The sequence below is a fragment of the Thalassophryne amazonica genome, chromosome 13 (genome assembly GCF_902500255.1).
Source record: "Thalassophryne amazonica chromosome 13, fThaAma1.1, whole genome shotgun sequence".
NCBI lineage: Eukaryota > Metazoa > Chordata > Actinopteri > Batrachoidiformes > Batrachoididae > Thalassophryne > Thalassophryne amazonica.
In genome coordinates this window covers 42,439,799-42,462,706 of record NC_047115.1, presented here as the reverse complement: position 1 = coordinate 42,462,706, position 22,908 = coordinate 42,439,799, and positions in this window count along the sequence as shown.

The window sequence follows — 22,908 nt, the reverse complement described above, 5'->3', positions numbered from 1 at the left end:
TTACATTTACTCTGATGGACTACCCAGCAGTAGGGAATAAGTTTCATTACACTAGAAGTCTTTCAGAAAGCGCTGTAACTAGGTTTAAGGATATGATTCCTTCTTTATGTTCTCTAATGCCATATAACAACACAGTGCAGAGTAGCTACCTAAACTCTGTAAGGGAGATAGAGTATCTCGTCAATAGTTTTACATCCTCATTGAAGACAACTTTGGATGCTGTAGCTCCTCTGAAAAAGAGAGCTTTAAATCAGAAGTGTCTGACTCCATGGTATAACTCTCAAACTCGTAGCTTAAAGCAGATAACCCGTAAGTTGGAGAGGAAATGGCGTCTCACTAATTTAGAAGATCTTCACTTAGCCTGGAAAAAGAGTCTGTTGCTCTATAAAAAAGCCCTCCGTAAAGCTAGGACATCTTTCTACTCATCACTAATTGAAGAAAATAAGAACAACCCCAGGTTTCTTTTCAGCACTGTAGCCAGGCTGACAAAGAGTCAGAGCTCTATTGAGCTGAGTATTCCATTATCTTTAACTAGTAATGAGTTCATGACTTTCTTTGCTAACAAAATTTTAACTATTAGAGAAAAAATTACTCATAACCATCCCAAAGACGTATCGTTATCTTTGGCTGCTTTCAGTGATGCCGGTATTTGGTTAGACTCTTTCTCTCCGATTGTTCTGTCTGAGTTATTTTCATTAGTTACTTCATCCAAACCATCAACATGTTTATTAGACCCCATTCCTACCAGGCTGCACAAGGAAGCCCTACCATTATTTAATGCTTCGATCTTAAATATGATCAATCTATCTTTGTTAGTTGGCTATGTACCACAGGCTTTTAAGGTGGCAGTAATTAAACCATTACTTAAAAAGCCATCACTTGACCCAGCTATCTTAGCTAATTATAGGCCAATCTCCAACCTTCCTTTCTCTCAAAAATTCTTGAAAGGGTAGTTGTAAAACAGCTAACTGATCATCTGCAGAGGAATGGTCTATTTGAAGAGTTTCAGTCAGGTTTTAGAATTCATCATAGTACAGAAACAGCATTAGTGAAGGTTACAAATGATCTTCTTATGGCCTCGGACAGTGGACTCATCTCTGTGCTTGTTCTGTTAGACCTCAGTGCTGCTTTTGATACTGTTGACCATAAAATTTTATTACAGAGATTAGAGCATGCCATAGGTATTAAAGGCACTGCGCTGCGGTGGTTTGAATCATATTTGTCTAATAGATTACAATTTGTTCATGTAAATGGGGAATCTTCTTCACAGACTAAAGTTAATTATGGAGTTCCACAAGGTTCTGTGCTAGGACCAATTTTATTCACTTTATATATGCTTCCCTTAGGCAGTATTATTAGACGGTATTGCTTAAATTTTCATTGTTACGCAGATGATACCCAGCTTTATCTATCCATGAAGCCAGAGGACACACACCAATTAGCTAAACTGCAGGATTGTCTTACAGACATAAAGACATGGATGACCTCTAATTTCCTGCTTTTAAACTCAGATAAAACTGAAGTTATTGTTCTTGGCCCCACAAATCTTAGAAACATGGTGTCTAACCAGATCCTTACTCTGGATGGCATTACCCTGACCTCTAGTAATACTGTGAGAAATCTTGGAGTCATTTTTGATCAGGATATGTCATTCAAAGCGCATATTAAACAAATATGTAGGACTGCTTTTTTGCATTTACGCAATATCTCTAAAATCAGAAAGGTCTTGTCTCAGAGTGATGCTGAAAAACTAATTCATGCATTTATTTCCTCTAGGCTGGACTATTGTAATTCATTATTATCAGGTTGTCCTAAAAGTTCCCTAAAAAGCCTTCAGTTAATTCAAAATGCTGCAGCTAGAGTGCTGACGGGGACTAGAAGGAGAGAGCATATCTCACCCATATTGGCCTCTCTTCATTGGCTTCCTGTTAATTCTAGAATAGAATTTAAAATTCTTCTTCTTACTTATAAGGTTTTGAATAATCAGGTCCCATCTTATCTTAGGGACCTCGTAGTACCATATCACCCCAATAGAGCGCTTCGCTCTCAGACTGCAGGCTTACTTGTAGTTCCTAGGGTTTGTAAGAGTAGAATGGGAGGCAGAGCCTTCAGCTTTCAGGCTCCTCTCCTGTGGAACCAGCTCCCAATTCAGATCAGGGAGACAGACACCCTCTCTACTTTTAAGATTAGGCTTAAAACTTTCCTTTTTGCTAAAGCTTATAGTTAGGGCTGGATCAGGTGACCCTGAACCATCCCTTAGTTATGCTGCTATAGATGTAGACTGCTGGGGGGTTCCCATGATGCACTGTTTCTTTCTCTTTTTGCTCTGTATGCACCACTCTGCATTTAATCATTAGTGATCGATCTCTGCTCCCCTCCACAGCATGTCTTTTTCCTGGTTCTCTCCCTCAGCCCCAACCAGTCCCAGCAGAAGACTGCCCCTCCCTGAGCCTGGTTCTGCTGGAGGTTTCTTCCTGTTAAAAGGGAGTTTTTCCTTCCCACTGTAGCCAAGTGCTTGCTCACAGGGGGTCGTTTTGACCGTTGGGGTTTTACATCATTATTGTATGGCCTTGCCTTACAATATAAAGCGCCTTGGGGCAACTGTTTGTTGTGATTTGGCGCTATATAAAAAAAAAAAAAAAATTGAAAATTGATTGATTGATTTGTAGCAATGTTCTGTTGAATCGCTCGACTTGCCCATTTCCCTGCGGGTGGTAGGGTGTCGTTCTTGATCCAAGTACACCACAGTTCCTTTTCAGCTGGGCGAAGAGCTGGTTCTCAAATTCGCCACCTTGATCGTGATGTATCCGTGCTGGCAGTCCAAACTTTAGGGCATAATCATTGAATATTCGATCTGCAACTGTTCTCGCAGACTTAGAGGTGGTGGCATAAGCCTGTGCAAAACGAGTGAAGTGATCGATTACCAGTATATACTCGTATCCACCCTTACATTTATCCAGGTGCAGGAAATCTATTGATACCAGTTCAAATGGCTGTGTGGTTACAATACTGGTCAGAGGTACCCTTGTTTCTTTGCTCGGTGCCTTTTGTTTCAGGCAGGTACATGACCTTGCGACATAGTGTTCAATTTCTTTCTGCGTGTACGGCAAAAAGAATCTGTCTCTGACTAGTGATGTTGTTCGATCGATGCCTTGATGGCCCATCTCATCATGCAACTCTCTCAACACGGTGGACTGAAACACTTCAAGTAATACAAGTTGTGTTTTGTTTGCTGTCTTCCCGCGAAGAATGCTATCTTCATCAATGTGAAGTCTCTCCCATTCCCGCAACAGACACTTACTTGGCATACTGAAGGCATTAAGTTCATGCACTGCTGGCTTAGTGTCTCAGTTTGCACTGCATCACCGGACCAATGTTCTTGTCATTGAGCTGTGCTTGTTTGGCCTCGGTTGCTGAGAGTGGCTTGTGCACCTCCTTGCTCACAGCTGTACAATGGAAGGGAGTAAGCACTGAATAGACAAATGGTAAGCTGGAGTCTTGAACGTTGATAGCTTGGGCCATCGCTGCAACACAATCTGATGCCAGTTCCTCGGTACATTGTCCCATCACCTCCTCAATATTTACAGGCATCCGTGACAGGCTATCGGCATCCACATTTTCTTTACCTGGACGATACCGAATGGTAAAGTGAAAGTCTGAAAGCTCCGCCACCCATCTGCATCCAGTTGCGTTGAGCTTGGCACTTGACATAAGTGAGAGGATTATTATTACTGAAGACAGTGAATGTAGGCGCATAATACAGATAATCCCGGAAATTTTCTGTGACTGCCCACTTTAAGGCAAGGAACTCCAACTTCCCTGAATGAAGATGGTAATTCTGTTCAGCAACAGTCAGTGTTCGGGAACCATAGGCTATCACACGGAGTTTGTCATTCTGTCGTTGGTATAGAACTGCCCCGAGGCATCTGTGTGGAGTACAAATGGCTGTGAGAAGTCTGGGAACCCAAGGACTGGTGGCTCGACTAGACATTCTATTAGCCGCTCCAAGACATTTTGATGTACCTCAGTACAAATGATTGGTTTATGTGATGGCACTCCTTTTGTCTTTCTTGTGACTTGTCTTGTGTTTGTTGCATTTTCTGTCACATTGGTGTCTGCTTCTGTGCCTTTCAACAAGTCATAAAGTGGCCCTGCAATACGGGAGAAATCTTGTATGTACTGCCTGTAGTAACTTAACAAGCCCATGATAGCACGTAGCTCTCCTATATTGCTTGGTTTTTTATCTTTCAAAGCTCTCACTGCAATGGTGTCAGCAGGGTCAATCTTGCTACCTTCAGCAGAAACAACTCTTCCCAGGTAGCGGACCCCTCGCTTGAATAGTTCGCATTTGCTAGGCTTTAGCTTTATCCCATGCTTCCTCAACAACTGAAGCACTTTGCGGACATGGTTGACATGCTCCTCAAAAGACTATACGCAAGTGTATCATCCAAGTAGGGCACACAGATGTTGTCTCTCACATCCTCTAAGCACTCCTCCATGCACCTTTGGAAGGAAGCAGGTGCGTTCATCAGCCCAAATGGGATTCTTATCCATTCGTAGAGGCCCCATGGTGTCACAAATGCAGTCAAAGGCTGGCTGTTCTCGTCCATGAAACCTTGATGGTAGGCCTTTCCTCGGTCTAGTAATGAGAACCATGAATTGCCACCAAGGCTGTCAAGGATGTCCTGCACTCGAGGGATCGGCTGTCTGTCAGGGTGGGTCTTTCTGTTTAGTTCTCGGTAATCTATGCAAAGTCGAAGGCTCCCGTCCTTCTTCCTTACACAGACCACCGGTGATGTATAAGAAGAGTTCGATTTCTTCACCCATCCCTGTGCAATAAGATTGTGAAGATAATCTTTCATCTCCTTATATAGTGGTTTTGGCACAGATAGGTAGGTGCGTGCTACAGGATCCATATCTTTCAGCGATATGCTCAACTTCAGTTTCTGTATACATCCGATGTCATTGTCTGATTTTGAAAAGGAGGAGCATTCATCGCGAAGCATGTCCCGCACCACTACTCTCTCAGGTTCATTCAGGTGGCTCAAATCAATTGGTGGATCCCATGGAGTATCAGTAACTTGGTCACTGTCTGCATTAACTTGACTCACTGATAATGGGGGGCAATTATCAGGTTTCTCCAAAACAGTAGCTGGATACACAGCCTGAATCTGATGACGGGTACCCACAACAGTCTTTCCTGGCAGCTCAATATCATGATCAGTGGGGTTTTGCACATCAAGAACTACGTAAGGCGAAACACCACTTCTGAGCTTTATCAAAGTTTCACAGAACTCAAGGCCCTCAGACCACTGGGGATTTATGTCAGGCTCAAACAGGAGTGTAGTGTCTTTCTTAGGTGGCTGTGTCTGTACCTTACAGTCAAGCTGAATAGAACTATGTTTTGGAACTGTGACTTTCTCTTTTGTGGTTTTCACGTCATAAGACTGTTCAGTTGTCACCAGGTCAATGAAGGTTACGACATTTTCCTTGTCAAGGCTAGGAAAAGCTGCTTCAAGCACCCCATGCAACTGCTCGTTTCTTGCAGCAGCCAGTTCTTTCGTGTTGGTTTTCACTACTTGCTCAATGACATTATAGCCTAGGATTGGCTGTGAAAGGCTTCTGCCTTTCATCACGAGCATGGGCACAAGTTCTTTGGGGTCAGCTCCCTCTGCAGCCAAACCAAAGGTGACCTCAATGAAGCCTTTGTAAGGCATATTTTGTCCATTAGCAGCAGTGATTTTCAAATCATCAGGTGCATCAAGTAGCTCAGAGACACTTAACTTTTCATGTGGTAAATGACTCTTTTTCCACTTTTCATCCATGATACAGACTTGGGAACCCGTATCCCACAGAGCTTGTGTCCTACGACCTTGTATGTAGCACTCAACAATGCAACCGTTTCCCTACCAGTGCAACAGTTGAGACTGTCTGTCCTCTTCCTTGGTGTGAGCAGACCGGGAACTTGAGTGAGAGTGGTGGTTTACTTGTGCATGAGATTTTGGTTGCACTGTTTTTGTGTCTTGGCCAATGCTCAATTTGACAGTTTTTGGAACAGTAGATGTCTTTTTTACATGATGCATTGTCGAAATCTTTGATGTTTTTCAGAGACACCACAGTAGGAGCAATACTTGTGGGACAATCTATTTTTGGTGGTTACTCCCTGTCCCGTGGGGGCAACCCTCTTTTGTTTAAAGAACCATCTCCGTCTTTTCTGTTGTCTCTCACCTTACAGCCTGCGAGGTAATGTTCATTACTACCACATCTGAAGCAATGGGTGCAATATTCATGTCCACTTTGATGGCAGCCACTGCACTTTCTCAGGCGTGCACGATTTGTGGCAGAATAATGGGGTTGTGGGGCAAACCGCTGTTGATATTGTGCTGTGTCTCCTCTTCGACCTGGTCCTAGGGAAGGCCAGAAGCTCTGTGGTGGAAAATGAAACTGAGGAGTGGAGATGCATTTTTGTGCTGTGGGGGAGGCCAAATACTGGGCCTGTGTTGAACTGGGCCGGGGAATCAACTCTGATTTGTGCAACTTCAGCGCCCAGGTTTTCAGTACTGTCATATCAGAACATAATTCTTTCAGTTCATTTAGTACATCAGTTTGGATTCTGTTGGTGGGTTCAGTATTGTGATTATTGTGATTTTTCCTTTTTGTTTCTGCATGTGATTCATTCGGCTGGACTGAGTGCACAGTGGCTGGCCGCTGTTGGTTAGTAATTTCTTTTTGTTTTGTCTCTCTGCTCGTTTGCACAGGCACGGTTGACTTTTTCGAGGAGAAGCTCATCACTTGATGTAGTTTGTTGCAGGTAAGGTTGGAGGTCACTTCTAATACTGTCATTTTGCAGACCTGTCAGCACAGTAAGAAGAAACATGCTTTGGACAAGGACAGGATCATACCTAAGGCCAGATTCTGCTTCCTGTGAAGCAAACAAAATTTTCTGCCTCAAGTCTAGAGCACGGATCAGGAATGCTTGAGGAGTTTCCTTGCTGCTTTGGACCTCTGATGTTAGTTGTTTGTACAGTTCTGGTGCACCGTTTTCTTGATAGTGAGACCTCAGAATCCTTCTTAAGCTTGGTAGGGTAAGATTGGCTTTGCCCTCAAGATAACTGCATAGTTGCAGGCCCGGTGCTATGGCCCTAATCACTGCATCAACTATCTCAATGTCGGGAAATCCCTTGCTGATGCCTTGTTCAATCTGGTGTGCTAGGCTTGAGAAAGTAAGTTTGTCTTTTTGTCCTGGCTCACCAATCTGTCCTGATATTTTGAACTCTTTGCTCCACTGTACTGACAAACGGGGTTGGGAGAACTGTTGAGTGTGTTTCATTTCAACGTTAACTCCATCATCCACTGACCTTTTGGCTTCACTGCTTTGGCTTGGTTTCTCTTGTTGTGAGAGTGCCAGTGCTTGTTGTAATCTCTCGATTTCTTTTTTCAACAACTCTTCTTCTGATAGTTGAACTACATGCTCTTGCACCACTTCCGTTTGTTTTGCATCTTTGGCTGCCTGTTCTGGTGCAGTATTTTGAGGGGAATGTTGCAATTCAATAACTTTGTCTTTTAGGCCAAGTAATTTAGACATGCCTTGGTCCTCCAGTTCATGTAACTCTGCTCTCGCCAGATGACTGGTGATATGTGAGATAAGAGAAGAGCGATTCTTGCCTGATACCTTCTCAAATTTTGCACCAGCAATAGTTAAAAAGTCACAACCAAAGCATCTTTTGTTAGTGTGTACAATGCACGGCCGACTTCTAGTTTCAAATTCTCAAGCTCCGAAAAATCCATCCCAGTCGCTGGCCCGTGGACAATGTTAGGGTGATGTAGATCCGTCTCCTGGCAGAATGGACAACACAGCTCTCCTGGCACCAGCGGTTAGCCTCAGAGTCTCTCTCCACAGATGGAACACCACACGCTGTCATCCACCCTGGCTGAAGATATGGGGGGGCTGAATGATAACCAGGGACGTCTATCTGGGACAGCTGGCCCTCGTCACACTCATCCCAGCGGTGCCTCCAAAATGTTATACCCTGAAAGGGGGAAATATCAATAAAGACGCTCAGACACGATGTTTCCTCGCTGGCAGCTTCACTGAGAATGAACATTTGTTTCAAAAATTATTTACAAATATACAAAAGTTCCACATTCATTCTGTCCTTTAACAGGTAAGTATGTTTTTCTTTAACAGTGAAGCAATTTAAGTTTTCTACTTTCTGCTCAACAGGTTAACTGAAACACCACAGGCAAAAACTGTGAAACTGTCCTTTACAATAATGAACATCAACTTAAATTATTCAAAATGAAATGTGTCCTAAATTATAAAGTATATTTTAACATTTGTCTCTTTGTTAAATATGCGTTAAACAGTCACTCGGTGAAATAAACCCACAAATACTGTGATAACTATAAAAACACAACACAGTAGCAGCAGCATACCATAAAACAAACACAGTCCAGCGTCACGTGTTTAACGAGGTGCTGCTCTGTGTCCACGAGGTGGATGAAGTTAAGCTAACTACCTCAATAAGGATTAGTTAAGGATTAAAACATAAGAAAAACCTAAAACATGCTCAAAATGTGGTCAACATCTTCATAAAACACATACAGAATGACCCAGAGAGCATAAACACTTTTTACATACCTAAAGGGGGAAATATCAATAAGACGCTCAGACACGATGTTTCCTCGCTGGCAGCTTCATTGAGAATGAAGCATCGTGACCGCGAGCTCCCCCTCCTGGTCCCTGCAGGCATAACTAATCAATCACCATCATCTCTCTGAAGGCTCAACAGGTGGATCCCAGATAAAATAACCTGACCTGTATATTTATGGCCATTTTAACCTTGTTTTAACCCATTTTAGCTCTTTCCTAGCACTTAACATTTTAACAGCTCTCACAGTTTTAATGTAATTCAAAATGAATTTTAAAAATCATTAATGATGAAAGAGTCTTACATTTAAGGCATTTGTTCATAGATTAACTCCCAATTTTACTGTTTTAACTGACTGATTTTAATTGTGTATTCTAAAACTGCTTTTAATGACTGTTTTGCTGCCTCATGAAATTATCAATATCAATTATCGGTTTCTTAATAAAATGAATCTATCACAAAAGCAACATTTTTTTGTGGGCTTTGACAGTGAATACATCAAAATGGTTAAAATATGTGTTTTACAAGGATGCACTAAAATGAATTAATGCTGCTGTATTAAGTGGACAGATTTACCAAAGATAATATTTTGAGGAGGAAAGTCAGAGGGGTTTTGGTGTGTGTGTGCATGACAGACAAACACCAGATGTGAAGCCCAGCACAGCGTGAGAATGGGTCTCAAAACATGGATCTAACCACAGATTTTATCCATTCCTTTCGTGTGGCCAGGAGAAAATTCTGAACAAAGCATGTGTCCTCTGCCCAAAAAGCGTGGAACCGGCCGTGGTTTGTGGGTCTGTGCTCCTGACATGCGCTGTCACTGTGGAACCTTATATGTAGACAGGTGTGTGCCTTTCCAAATCATATCCAATCAACTGAATTACCTCAAGTGGACTCCAGTTTAAGCTGTAGAAACATCTCAAGGATGATCAGTGGAAAGAGGATGCACTGAGCTCAATTTTGAGCTTCACAGCAAAAGGCTGTGAATATTTATGTACATGTGATTCTCTTGTTCCAGAGAGACAGTTTTCCATTTATATCAAAAATATTGTCATTTTGTTGAGAAATATGATATTAAAGGGCAGTACCTTGGCTTAGTGGTTAGCGCTGTTGCCTCACAGTGAGGTCTCACACTGGCATATGACCACTGCCAGTAGATGTCAGTGTGAGCAGCCACACATTCGCTAAAAATGATGGACTTAACTTAAATTTTCAGTTTTCAAACTGCCTTTTTTTACAAATGAAAAAAAAGACATATTTACAAATACAGATTTATTTGTAAAACCCACCACACATTTTAGTAACAGTGTGTTATACTGACCAGCCAACCCTGATGTCAGGAACTAATGTACCCATAGTGCAATGAGGCATGTGTGTCTAAAACGCTAAACCTTCAAAATTAGTGCATTACTTTAAAACTAAAACATATAGCTGACATTTTCACTTTGTAAAACGACAGACGTGATGTTAATTTCAATAACTTGTCCACAATTAATCTGTTTAAAATTATAACCATAAGTCAAAACTGTCAGCCTGTGCAAGACTCCAGTGAAATGACCGGCAGGTCTGTATGGTGTGAAAAGAAATTATATATATATTTTTTCCCCCCTCTTCTTTCTGTCTGATCACCAGGTCTCTTTTGCTGAGAGAAGGCTGATCTGAGACAGAAGCGCTGACTTGTTGATGTGTCAGGAGCTGCCGTGTACTGAAGTAAATACTGAAAGTTAGCTTTTATCTGTAACTTCTGCTAATTGTTTTTTTTTTGTTTGTTTGTTTGTTTGTTTGTTTGTTTGTTTGTTAGGTTTTTTGTTTGTTTTTTGGTATTTATTGGTTTAGCTTTACACAAGTTATCTTTTCAGTTAGCAGATTAACGGTTATCGAAGCTAACCTTTTGGTTAGCTGTGCCCACCACTGGGTAAATTGTAAACTTTAAACTGAGTGAGAGTGTGACTGTGTTTATCTGTCTTATGTGGCCCTGCGGTAGATTGGCAGCCAGTCCAGTATGTACCCCCACCTCTCGCCCAATGACAGTTGGGTCCCCCTGGACTCTTATTTGGAATGGGGGGGGTGATATACAAAAAGGAATGAATGTGATTATAGAAGTGTGACAACTAGATTTCCAGAGTGCCTGTCTGCAGTCTGCTCAGGTTTTAAGGGGTTAATAAGATAAATGTTCTATAGAGGGAGAGGCAGACATGGGAGTGCTGCACAAACGGTTCCCTTGAGGCCAACATCCTGAGAGACTGAAGCTTTAATGCATGCTTTCATTTCACTTTCCTGTGAGTACTGAATAAAATTGTATGCGCACCATCTAAGATTCGGAAACTACAACAACACCATCACTCTTTGTTAATGTGATTGGATTATAAAATCTGTACCAACATTTCTAATTTTGTCACACAGCTTCACTGTAAAAAGCTGTAAAGGTTTGACAAAACTGATTGCATTAAACCATTATGTATGCATGCATCAAAAAATACTTTAAGCCAGTAAAATTAACTTAATTGAATGTTAAATGGAATTATATAATCATAATGTAACACATTATAATAATTCTGCTCAAATATTTTGCACTAAATCATAATGTTCCTGGCAGAATCAGAAATATTTACACCCATACATGGTAGCACATGGAGTGGGGGGTATTTTTAGACATATCTTCCTTTGGAGTTCAGAACAATGTTTGAAACCTGAAACATGTTTCAAAGCATACCAGAGAAGTGTTTCCCATTAGCATATTTGTCACCTTCCCCAGTCCCCCCCGGCACACCTTCTATTCTTTGTTTCTGGTCTTACTTTCCCCTTCTGTTGAATATTTTCGTCTCGTATTTGTCCATAGAGTGGACATCGTATTTCTCCCCACAGCAGCCACAAGCATACAACACTAGTATGGGGGGGGGGGTGTTTGATTTTTATATGCTCTAAATTCCAGAGAGAGTTATTCTTTTTGAATTTCAGCTGTATCACATGTTGCTCTTAACATGATACATGAGGCTGGATAGTGCAAAATGTAATTTGTTTTTGTTCACTCGAGTGTTATATGGTTTTGAATAAAGCTTCCTCATCAAACTTGTTCACTTCATTACCAAGGCTTGACAGATCTATAGGCAAGGGTGGTCAGCTGCTTGAAATAATGGTTCTGCTGTGACAACCCCAAGTAAAAAAACAAGGGAGCAGGCGAAGGGACTTACTATGAGTTACTTTTAAGGATAAACATAATTACAAGTAAATTGCCCATGAGTGCAAAGGACACAAATGCAAGTTTATTTTTGGCTGTCAGCCCATCTTATTTTTGCTAAAAGTTAACTTCTCAGATGAATAAACAGTCAAGACCTTGCCACGCATTTGAGCAGCTTTTGTTGCCATCTAGTGATTGATGTGAGCATTTCAGGGCTTCTGTTATACTTCCTACTTCCGTCTATCCATTTTCTATACTCGTTTACCTCCAGTTAAGGGTCACAGGAGGGTTGAAGCCTATTCCAGCAGTCATAGGGTGCCAGTCTATCACAGGGCCACATTTCCGACTTGAAACCTAAAATTCAGTTAAAAAAAAAGGCATTTATAAATGTCAGAAATGCATGATTTTGTTGGCAGGCACAGCTTTGACATCCCATTATTTATATACAATTTTACATTTATTAATATATAAAAATTTAGATTTTGAGAGTTTTATGATTCTTGAGTTTTAGGGGCGTGAAGGTTTGCCTTTGGTGGACTATAATTTCTCTTGACAAAGACAGTTTACAGCTGTGAATTTTTTTTTTTTACATTTATTAATATATAAAAATTTAGATTTTGAGAGTTTTATGATTCTTTAGTTTTAGGGCGTGGAAGGTTTTGCCTTTGGTGGACTTTAATTTCTCTTGACAAAGACAGTTTACAGCTGTGAATTTTTTTTTTTACATTTATTAATATATAAAAATTTAGATTTTGAGAGTTTTATGATTCTTTAGTTTTAGGGCGTGGAAGGTTTTGCCTTTGGTGGACTATAATTTCTCTTGACAAAGACAGTTTACAGCTGTGAAAAAAATCTGGCAGACACCCGAATGAACTTTGAACCTGTTTTTCTAAAAACTTGAAATTTGTGGGATAATAGATTGGTTCTCACCCACTTGTTCTGTTAATTTTTTGCACTAAAAGATGGTAGCATTTGTTGTTTTTGAGTTACTATCTACACAATCTCACTCACTCATGGCTTTCCAACTATATGCATTTACCCGTGCAGGGAATAACTTTGGATATATTAAATATTTTGATGATACAGAACTGGTTTATTTGCATTTATTTCTTTAATATGTTTTAAATTCTATCCTTAAAATTTGCAGTTGACAGTAAATCCAGTCTAGCTTTTAATCTCATGGGTTCATGCTGGTTCAGGCAGTCATCACAGCCCAATCCACTTCTCCTGAGCTAGATCTTATTTATAAGTCTTTGTTTTATAAGGATATATCATTTTCCAGTGGTGAAGTACAGTACAGGTTGGCCGTAGGTTCAAACATTAGTCAACTGATTATGGACTATTCCTTTCTGCCAAGCTGTCCTTGAGCAAAACACTGAAACCTAAATGATTCCCTAAAGTCCTCAGCCAAAGACCTAAAAAGCTAACTGGCTCCACATACAAGTGCAAAAATGTGTTTGTCTTTGTGTTATTTAAAGGAACCTTATGAATGATACAAAATACTCAAAATCAAGTACATATGACAATAAATGCATGTATTTAATTAATTTAAATAAATGATGGAATTATTTGGTGTTAAATCTTATCTGATATGTTCGTTTTCTCAAACTGTCTGAACTCTTCAAGTTTTATTGAAGTATTCTTGCTGTAATAAATGACATTCTATTGAAGGGTAACTTCAGGCATATACAATATATTGCTTTTGCTAATGCATGGTTTTGCATTTGCTGTTAAAGGATTTCAAGGTCTTGCATTTGATAGCGTGCGAAATCCTTTCAGCGTCAACTGGATAAACTCAGAAATGCTTGGTCTTTGTTGTACAGCTAACCTAACAGATATACGCATACATTTAGTGGAAGACCTCAAGACTTCTTTATAATGAACTGCATTTGGGATTTGAATCTACTCCACAAAATAAAAAAGCGTATTTGGCAAGAAGCACAGAACTCCTTCCAGTTCCCAGAACATCGAGAGTATGTCTCAACATGCTGACAGGAAGAGAGAGAACTGAACTTGGGACTTGACATAACCCTCAACACATTAACTAAATCCAGTTCTACTCACACTCGACCTTGCCTTTGTCATCCCAAATGTGAGCCAGTGCAACGAAAGTATAAATCAAGCTCACTTCATATTTTGTTATTGTTGAAATATGTATGGAGGTCTCAGATTTTGGCACAACAATAAATTAATTCATCTCCATTCGCATTTACAAGTGAAAGAGGCAGTAAGAAAAGAACGTAGTTACAGATTTGCCACTGGTTCCTGTTGTTGTTATCTGTTATTTCACTTTTCTAAAAATCTATAACTACACCCATAAAGGTAATCGCCCAATGGATAAATCTTGGGTGCATCACCACATACTTCATACCACATAGTACTTTTTTGCCAGTAACCAAATTATAGAGAAAAACCAACATAAAGTGTGTTAGTGAGGCATTGGGCCACCATGTGCCACCAGAAAACCATTAGTATGCCTTGGCGTGTGGTTCAGTAAGCAGCCCAAAACCTCCCACTGGTGTTTGAGTGGAGATGTGTTGACTGTGAACGCCGTAACATGAAAAACATCATTTTCACACTCAAACCATTCATTGACCCCTTATGTCCAATGGATGGAGGCTTTCATTATCTTTCTCTCATTTATTCAGTTTTCCATTAATTGGTCACCTGTCTGTTTCTGATTGGATACTTAGCACAAACTCACAACAACAAATAACTGATATAAATAATAACCAAATAAAGAATTGCTGTGTGGGCAAAAGCACATGGCAGCAATGGGATGTGAACAATCTGACTTTGACTACTAGCATTGAAAACTATGAAAACACATCTTACAGTCAAGTTCAAAGAGAGGCAAATTTATTTAGGCAATTGAAAAAGTAATACTGGTGACAGCAAAGAAGTAAACATTAAGATATACTATGTGTGTAATAGAACCAGTGAGCATGAAGACAGTAATGGCTTTAGCAATCTGTCATTTGACCCCAGTGACCTTCACCCAAATAATTGCTCTATGGCTGACCTTACCAAGGCAGTTGTGAAACCCATGTAAGCGTAGGCAGCACTTGGTCAGAATTGGGTTAAAAATAAAATTTCTTGACCTTGAACTTTGCCATAATCTTCAGTCTCAGGGACAACCTTCACTAACATACCAAGTTTGGGAGAAAGCAGTAAAAATACCTGGAAGGAGTAGTTTAACAGGCAGGCAAATATGAGCTTGACCATAATGACTTACCGTTGCCAAATTTGACCTTCCCTGTGCAGTTTCTGAACCTACGTACATGTGTGTGTCAAGTCTGGTGGAATACTGTGGGAAAAAAATGATGTTGACACAGTTTGATTTTCTGTTGATCCATAAATGAATGGAACAACCTCAATCTACATTTGTATTAAAGGGAAAAAAAATAGGCTACCTAAAAATTTGGCAAAGCACTGTGCCTGTGCATACATAACAATGTATTGCATATGTAACAATAATAAATATCCTGACAGATCTGTAAAGCAGATGTGGAATGAGAGGGCAGCATTTAACAGGTGCAGAAGTCAAAAAATGTGATTAGATCTGACACAGCATTATGATTTCTGAATTCCAAACAGAATACAACCAGCTCTCTATGAATAAAAAAAGCTGACAGAGTCTCTCCTGGCTGTGAGGCACCAGGGCAAAGTAGAGTCATAACTCAGTTTAAACCGTCTGGACGAGAAGCAGGACTTTATAGACTGGACCTTTTCCTGTAGTGGGAAATTTACATTTGGCTAGTTACTCATTTGTCCTCCTCCATGAAACCTCCCCATCTGCTCTGTGTCTTCAAGACTTCACAGATGAACTTTTTTGGGGGGCACCAATCCGCAGCCCATCGATCATTAGCTGTGCAGCATGGATATGTTTTAACAATTTTTAAGAAAAATCTCATTAACTAGAATTTCATGTTCCTATCCTATTCTGGTCACCTGGTTCCACTGACTGAAATCCTACATGCTACATCACAACACTATTATCTCTTGAGTTGCATGGAAACTATGTAATCACACATGCCAACTTGCACACACATCACATACATAGAGTGTACAGAGACGAGGCTGCAGTTCAAGTGGTTTTGCTGTGACACACAGGCCTTATTCTCATTGTGTCTGCTGTGGTTTGGCCCAGCTGGTTTGGAAGTCTGTTTTTGTGTGAAATCCCTGTAATGTGTCGCTACAGCTTGAGTGAAAGTGTCAGAACCAAATTGTATGAATGTTTTTTTTTTTTTTTTACCTTTAAAATTTTTATGCAACAATAAAGGCCCATTCTAAAACTGAATTTTGTCAAGGTGCTTCAGTAGTGTGTGTCTGCACTGTGGTTATGAGTGAAGAAATGCACATTCGCACACACCTGCTGCAGAGTGAAATCACTAGCAGATGTGTTAAGACAGCTCGGCAGTGGTCTGATGTGCCCGGATGATAACCCCGTCCACCCCTGAAATTACTCTCAGACTCACATACAGACATGTTCTAAGAAGGGATACACATGCGGGGCATTAGTACTACCAGAAATCAATGTGCATATTAAGTAATATGGAGTAAATACATACTAATAATCATGATTGAAATTATAGGGGGTACTGGGGGAGTGTGACCCCTAATTAAGACTTGGACCCCTTAAAAAGAGGTAAAAACAACAGTTTGGAGGTGGGGTGGGAGGTATCAAATATTTATATATCCTTCTTGCCTGTAATTGTTACTGTTGCAATGGCTCATTTTAAGCCAAGGTTCCCGTGCGTGGCACAAACCAACGGAAACTGTAATAAGTTACCGTGAGCAGCTATCCACCTTGTTTAATACACTTTACTTTCTTACCTTGAGAGGTTCTGAATTGGACTGTGTCAGGTGCTGGTGGATGAATAACAGTATATGATTTTAAAGCTGTATGGCCTTTCAAATTTTTAAGATTTAAGTCATTAAGAGAATTTTTTTTGGCACCAAGTCAAGTCAAATCCACAACACCACGGAACCACCCCGCGTTCTAGGTGACAACTACCCAGGCAGACAACCGGTCCATTCCCACATCTCTAACATAACCATCTATCTTGACCCGCTAATGACACCACTATAATTTTATTTATTAGCCTTTAAATAGGGCATTCATAATATGACATTGCCAATATGATCAAAATTTGTATTGTCTAGAAAAATTACTAAACAGTTTGCCTAAAGGGGAAAATTTCAAAAGAACAGACGGTCTTGAACTACTTATGGTAGCGACCCATACAGTCTGTGATAGATCACGTGGAGGGCTTCCCCCAATTTGCAAGGGATGCTTGGAAGCACATGGTGACGGCCAATCAGAGTAGAGATGCAGAGTGATGTCAGCTAGATGGTCTCTCAGAAAAAAAAAATCCAACATGGCAGAACACGGCTTATTTCTGTATAAATCTAATGTTTCTCATATTTTTGTAAAAGTTAGCGAGAAATAAACACTTCTAAATCAAATCACGCTTTTTTGAAACCAGATAACACTTCTGAAGTGATTTACAAGACATCATATGGATGTTATCGTGCACACCCCGTGTAAGCGCATCGCACAAGGTTAAAGGTAAATTCCAGGAATTTCAAAATGTCATGCATAGGCACTGCAGACAGTGTCATAAGGAAAATAAAATATTCCTTATGGAATTTTATCCAGGTAAATATGTTCTCTTCATTAAAATGTGTTGTAATTTTACAACATGGTAAAAAAAAAAAAAAATGAATAAACCTATATTATAATGCTTGGATTTCAGTAGAAACTACATTTTGTCAGTTTTGTGAAATTTGAAAGGCCGTACAGCTTTAACTAATGGTAGCTAACTGAAGCTAACATTCATCTTGCCTAACATTAGGTATCGTTAGCTAATGACTCCCCTGATGATCATTGTATAATTCACACTCCGGTATAAATACAGACATAATGAGGCTTTTTGTCAGTTGGTTTGTTAAATGCTTTAATTTTTTAAACATATCTCTTCACATTAAAACATTGCTAGCAAACATGTTTGAGTGCTCTACTCATCTTTGTTGGAGAGAAGTCCATTTAAAAAAAAATGTTTAAAAAGTTATCCGTGAGAGTTATGGAGCTTTTCCCTGCAACCTTTGTTGAACATTCGAGAAGTACAAGTAACCCTATTGGGTTGTTGTTGTTGGCAGTTTCCTCGCTTGCGAGGATAGTGGGAAGGCCTTTATTTTTATTATTATTTTTTTTTTTTAGTTTATTTTCTACAAGCCCTCTGGTGGCTGAAAAGTCCGATGCGGGATGCACAAGACCTGTTACACTTGGGGCAAATGAACACTTGTTGTTTGAGTATAATAGACTCCATGCTGGGCAATTTGGCTCTGGTAAGGATGTCCTCATTTGAGACGTAGTCCTGCCACTTGATCCCGAAGATGTTTCGGAGACAACGCTGATGAAAGCGTTCCAGTAATCTGATCTGCTGGCGATACAGAACCCAGGTTTCAGCTCCATACAGGAGGGTAGGGACCACAATGGCTCTGTAGACCTGCACTTTTGTGGAAAGGCGCAGTGCATGATTCTGCCAGACTTTCTTTGAGAGTCGACCAAAAGAACTGCTGGCCTTGGCAAGGCGACTGTCTAGGTCCTTGGCAACAGATGCGTCGTTTGAGATAACACTACCGAGATACGTGAAGTGCTCTACTGCATTCAGGCTGGTACCCTCGATGTTGATTTGGGGTGGTGTATATGCTGTATGGGAGACCGGTTGATATAGCACTTCTGTCTTTCTCAGGCTGATGGTGAGGCCGAAGGCTCTTGCTGCTTCAGCAAAACAGTTGACAATGTGCTGCAAGGCTTGCTCCGTATGGGCGACGAGGGCACAGTCATCTGCGAAGAGCAGCTCCATGATTAGCTGTTCTGTGATCTTAGTGTGGGACAGAAGGCGCCGCAAGTTAAACAGACTTCTGTCGGTTCTGAAGCGGATATAGATGCCGTCTGTCAAGTCTTCTTTGGCCTCACGAAGCATCATGCTGAAGAAGATGGAGAACAGAGTGGGCGCGACGATGCAACCTTGTTTGATGCCATTTGAGATAGGGAAGCTGCCGGACAGAGTCCCGTTGTACTTCACTTGTCCCATCTGGCCTTCATGCAGCTGGCGGATGATGGTGAGGAGCTTTGGAGGGCAGCCAAGACGTGCAAGAATCTTCCACAAACCCTCACGACTGACCGTGTCAAAAGCCTTGGTTAGGTCTATGAAGGCTGCATAAAGGTCCATGTTCTGTTCTCTGCACTTCTCCTGGATCTGTCTCAGGATGAAGATCATGTCGGTGGTTCCCCTGTTGGCCCGAAATCCGCACTGACTCTCGGGAGTATTTTCATGTGCTATGGTAGGGGTAAGCCTGTTGAGCAGCACTCGAGCCAAAATCTTACCTGCTATTGAGAGGAGAGTGATGCCCCGGTAATTAGAACAGTCGGACTTGTCGCCCTTGTTCTTGTACAGGGAGACAATGACCGCATCCTGAAGGTCATGTGGAACCATTTCCTTTTCCCAGCAACTGGAGAAGAGAATCTGAAGCTTGTCGAGGACTGCCTCACCTCCATTTTGGTACACCTCTGCTGGGATGCCATCTATGCCAGGAGACTTCCCTGGATTCAGCTGCGTGGTGGCCTTTCGGATCTCTACAAGTGTTGAGGGGTCATCAAGTTCCCATTTCACCTCCACCTGGGGAATCTTCTCGATTGATGACTCTTGCACAGTGCGCTTGTCACTGAAGAGGTTTTCAAAGTGTTCTGACCAATGCTGCATAATGGTTTTCTTGTCCGTCAGAAGGGTGGAGCCATCTGAGGAGTGCAGGGGTGCTTGCACTTGATGTGCTGGCCCATGGATGGTCTTAAGGGCTTCATAAAAGGAGCGCATGTCTCCGGCATCGGCATGTTGTTGTGTCTTCTCCGCAAAAGCTAGCCACCAGTCGTTCTGCAGTATGCGGAGCTTGCTTTGCAGTGTGGAGCAGGCATTTCTGTAAGCTGTCTTGGCAGAGTGGGCATCAGGTTTAGCTAAAAGAGTCTTGTGGCATGCACGTTTCTTTTCTAGTAGTTCCTGGATCTGTGCATCAGACTCATCAAACCAGTCTTTATTTTTCCTGGTTGAGAAGCCCACTACTTCTGCTGCCGTCTCCTGAAGGATGGTCTTTAATCTCATCCACTGTTGTTGAGGGTCGTCAGGCAGGCCTTCTTCTCCACCCAGTCTCTCCTCTAGTTTGGCCTGGAACTCCATTTTTGTGTCTATGTCTTGCAGCTTGTGGACTTGTAGCTTCTTAAACTGTGGGCCTTTCTTCTTAGGAGGGGGCTTGAAAGTGAAAGCAATCTTGGAATAGACCAAGCGATGATCCGTATAGCAATCCGCGCTAGGCATCACCCTGGTATGTAGTACGTCTCTTCTATCATGCTGTCGTGTCAGAACGTAGTCCAGAAGGTGCCAGTGTTTGGAGTGTGGGTGTCTCCAGGTTGCTTTGAAGCTCTCTTTCTGTTGGAACAGGCTGTTGGTGATCGTCAAGTCATGTGCAGAGCAGAACTCCAGTAGCAGGCGGCCATTTTCCTTACAGTTGCCTATGCCATGTTTCCCTAGCACGTCCTTCCATACATCAGAGTTGCGGCCCACTCTGTCGTTGAAATCTCCCATGATGAGGAGCTTGTCCTGGGTGTCGACGCGCTGTAGAAGGTTGTGCAGATCGCTATAGAAAGCCTCCTTAACTCCGATGTCGGCCTGCATGGTTGGGGCATACACACTAACAATAGTGGCAAAATCCTTGTTGTTGATGGGGAGCCGGAGTGACATGAGTCGGTCAGAATGTCCAACTGGCAAACTGTGTAACCTATGTGCTATGGCGCTCTTAATCATGAACCCGACCCCTGAGAGTTGACGATCTTCTTTAGCCTTCCCTGACCAGAACAGTGTGTAGCCTGTGCCTTCCTCGGTGAGTGACCCTTGGTCTGCAAAGCGCACCTTGCTGAGTGCAGCAATGTCTATGTCAAGCCTTGCTAGCTCTTTGGCGACTAAGGCTGAGCGTCTTCGAGGACGATCGCTATTGTCTGAGTCCATCATTGTGCGTACATTCCAGCACGCAATTTTCAGGTTCTTTGTTTTTTCTTTTCGCACCGCGTGTAGTGATGCCCGTTGGCAGCGGTGAGCCAACCGGGTCTAGTGAGACAAGCCATGTTTAGACCACCTTTTCTAGGTCTGTCTCCATGTGGAGCAAGCAGGGCTATCCCTAAACAGGGCTGCTTGGTCACCTAGGGCCCTGCCGGATGATGCTGTTGTCTCGGGTCAGCAATCAAACGACCATAGCTCCTGAGCCGCCTGCATGCAGGATCGAGACTGCAGCTCCCAGTGCCATCATGCACCTGCTGTTTTCGCCTCTTCCCATCGCTGCAGGGTTTTCCTTCCCGCCTGCGCTCGTTGCTTAAAGTGGGGATCAGTTCGCGCACACCACTTCCACTCTTTAGGCAAGGTGGCACTCCACAGTGGCACAGACAAGCTGAGATGGCTGTGGCAACCACCAGGCTGTAGGTTTTACATCAGAGTGACCTTCTCCTAGCCTCTGGCTAAAGAACCTTCCTCGGAGGCACGGGGGCAGTAACCCAGGCTTGGGGTTTAACATCAGGGTTTTCCTTCCCCTAGGTGGACCGCCTTAACAGGGTTAATGAGTCCCATCTAACCACTGCTATAACCCAATCAGCTGGGAGGCTTGTGATGGCTGGAGCGCCTAGATCCCGTATAGGTCATGGACCTACCACTGCCATACTTGAATAAACAACATCTGTGTTGTAAAACAACAACAACAAAAACACAAAGCCAACCTACTCAAAACCAAAGTGAGTGCAGCTCCAGGAAAACCTACCTGAAACAATCTAAAACTGACTGAAAATAAATCTGACTCAATCTAAACCAAAAACAATTCATCTAGCGCAACGTAACTATAGCTTGTAAGCTAACAAACGGAATATCAAATCAAATCAAATTTATTTATTTATTTATATAGCGCCAAGTCACAACAAACAGTCGCCCCAAGGCAATTTATATTGTAAGGCAAGAGCCATACAACAATTACAGAAAAAAAAGAAGACAAGTTGGGACATGCCTATCTCGGCTTTCAGTGCTTACCAGTCGAGTGAGTATAAGAGAAATTGTGGAGAGCTGGGCATGTCCCAACTTGTCCTTTAACACTCCGAAACGGAGGTGTTCCTTTGTCTCGCTTCATCAGCGAATCGGTCGTGACTCGCGAAGCCTCTGCGCGGTTTTCCATGACAAAATCTCTTGTTAAAAGTGAAATCTGCCGGAAAATGGCTGATGTCCAGCTCTTGTGATAACCAGAAAAATTGCACACGACGGTCCCGGCTCCACACAGCGATCCGTTTAGAAATGATGTGGTGGTTTCTGCCTCTCGATGGCGGCTCGGAGCGCTGCGCATAAAGCTGTAGTAACACTCATTCTCTGTGAAGCCCGTAAAATTTTCACCGAAAGCCAGATACATTTTTCGAATGGTTTCCAGCTGCCTGTCTCTAACAGTTTCTGAAAAAATTCTGATGGAAAAAAAGCCCAAATCATTCTGCCATTTCCTCGCAATGAAACAACGACGAGAGGGGAAATTGGGAAAGGGTTTTGAGCATGTGCTGTAATTTATTATGGCGTGTTGTTTGTACTATAATTGTTTAAAATAATGCACTTTTTGTTTTTGTTTTTGTTGTTTTTCTTTTTTTGGTTGAGTCAAAGACTCAATAAATGTAGCAGAACTACTGAGAAAGCATGAGTAAATATGCTAAAAAAAAACACACAAAACGGCAGTTTTAAAGGTGACCAGGAAGCGCTAAACCAGTTTATATGTGAGAAAACAAATTTCAAAAGCAAAAATAACATATTTTCAAATGTAAATTCATTTTTATTTTTTAAAAAACGTTTTCTCAGTTTTTATTTTGTTTTACAAATTCAATTTCTTTCTTTCTTTTTATTTTAACGTCAATAAATTTGTTTTCGACAATGAAAATTTGGTTTGCCCTTCCCAACCACCATACAACACGCTTCTGTGACACTCCTTTAAGGGTCTATGGTGACAGCA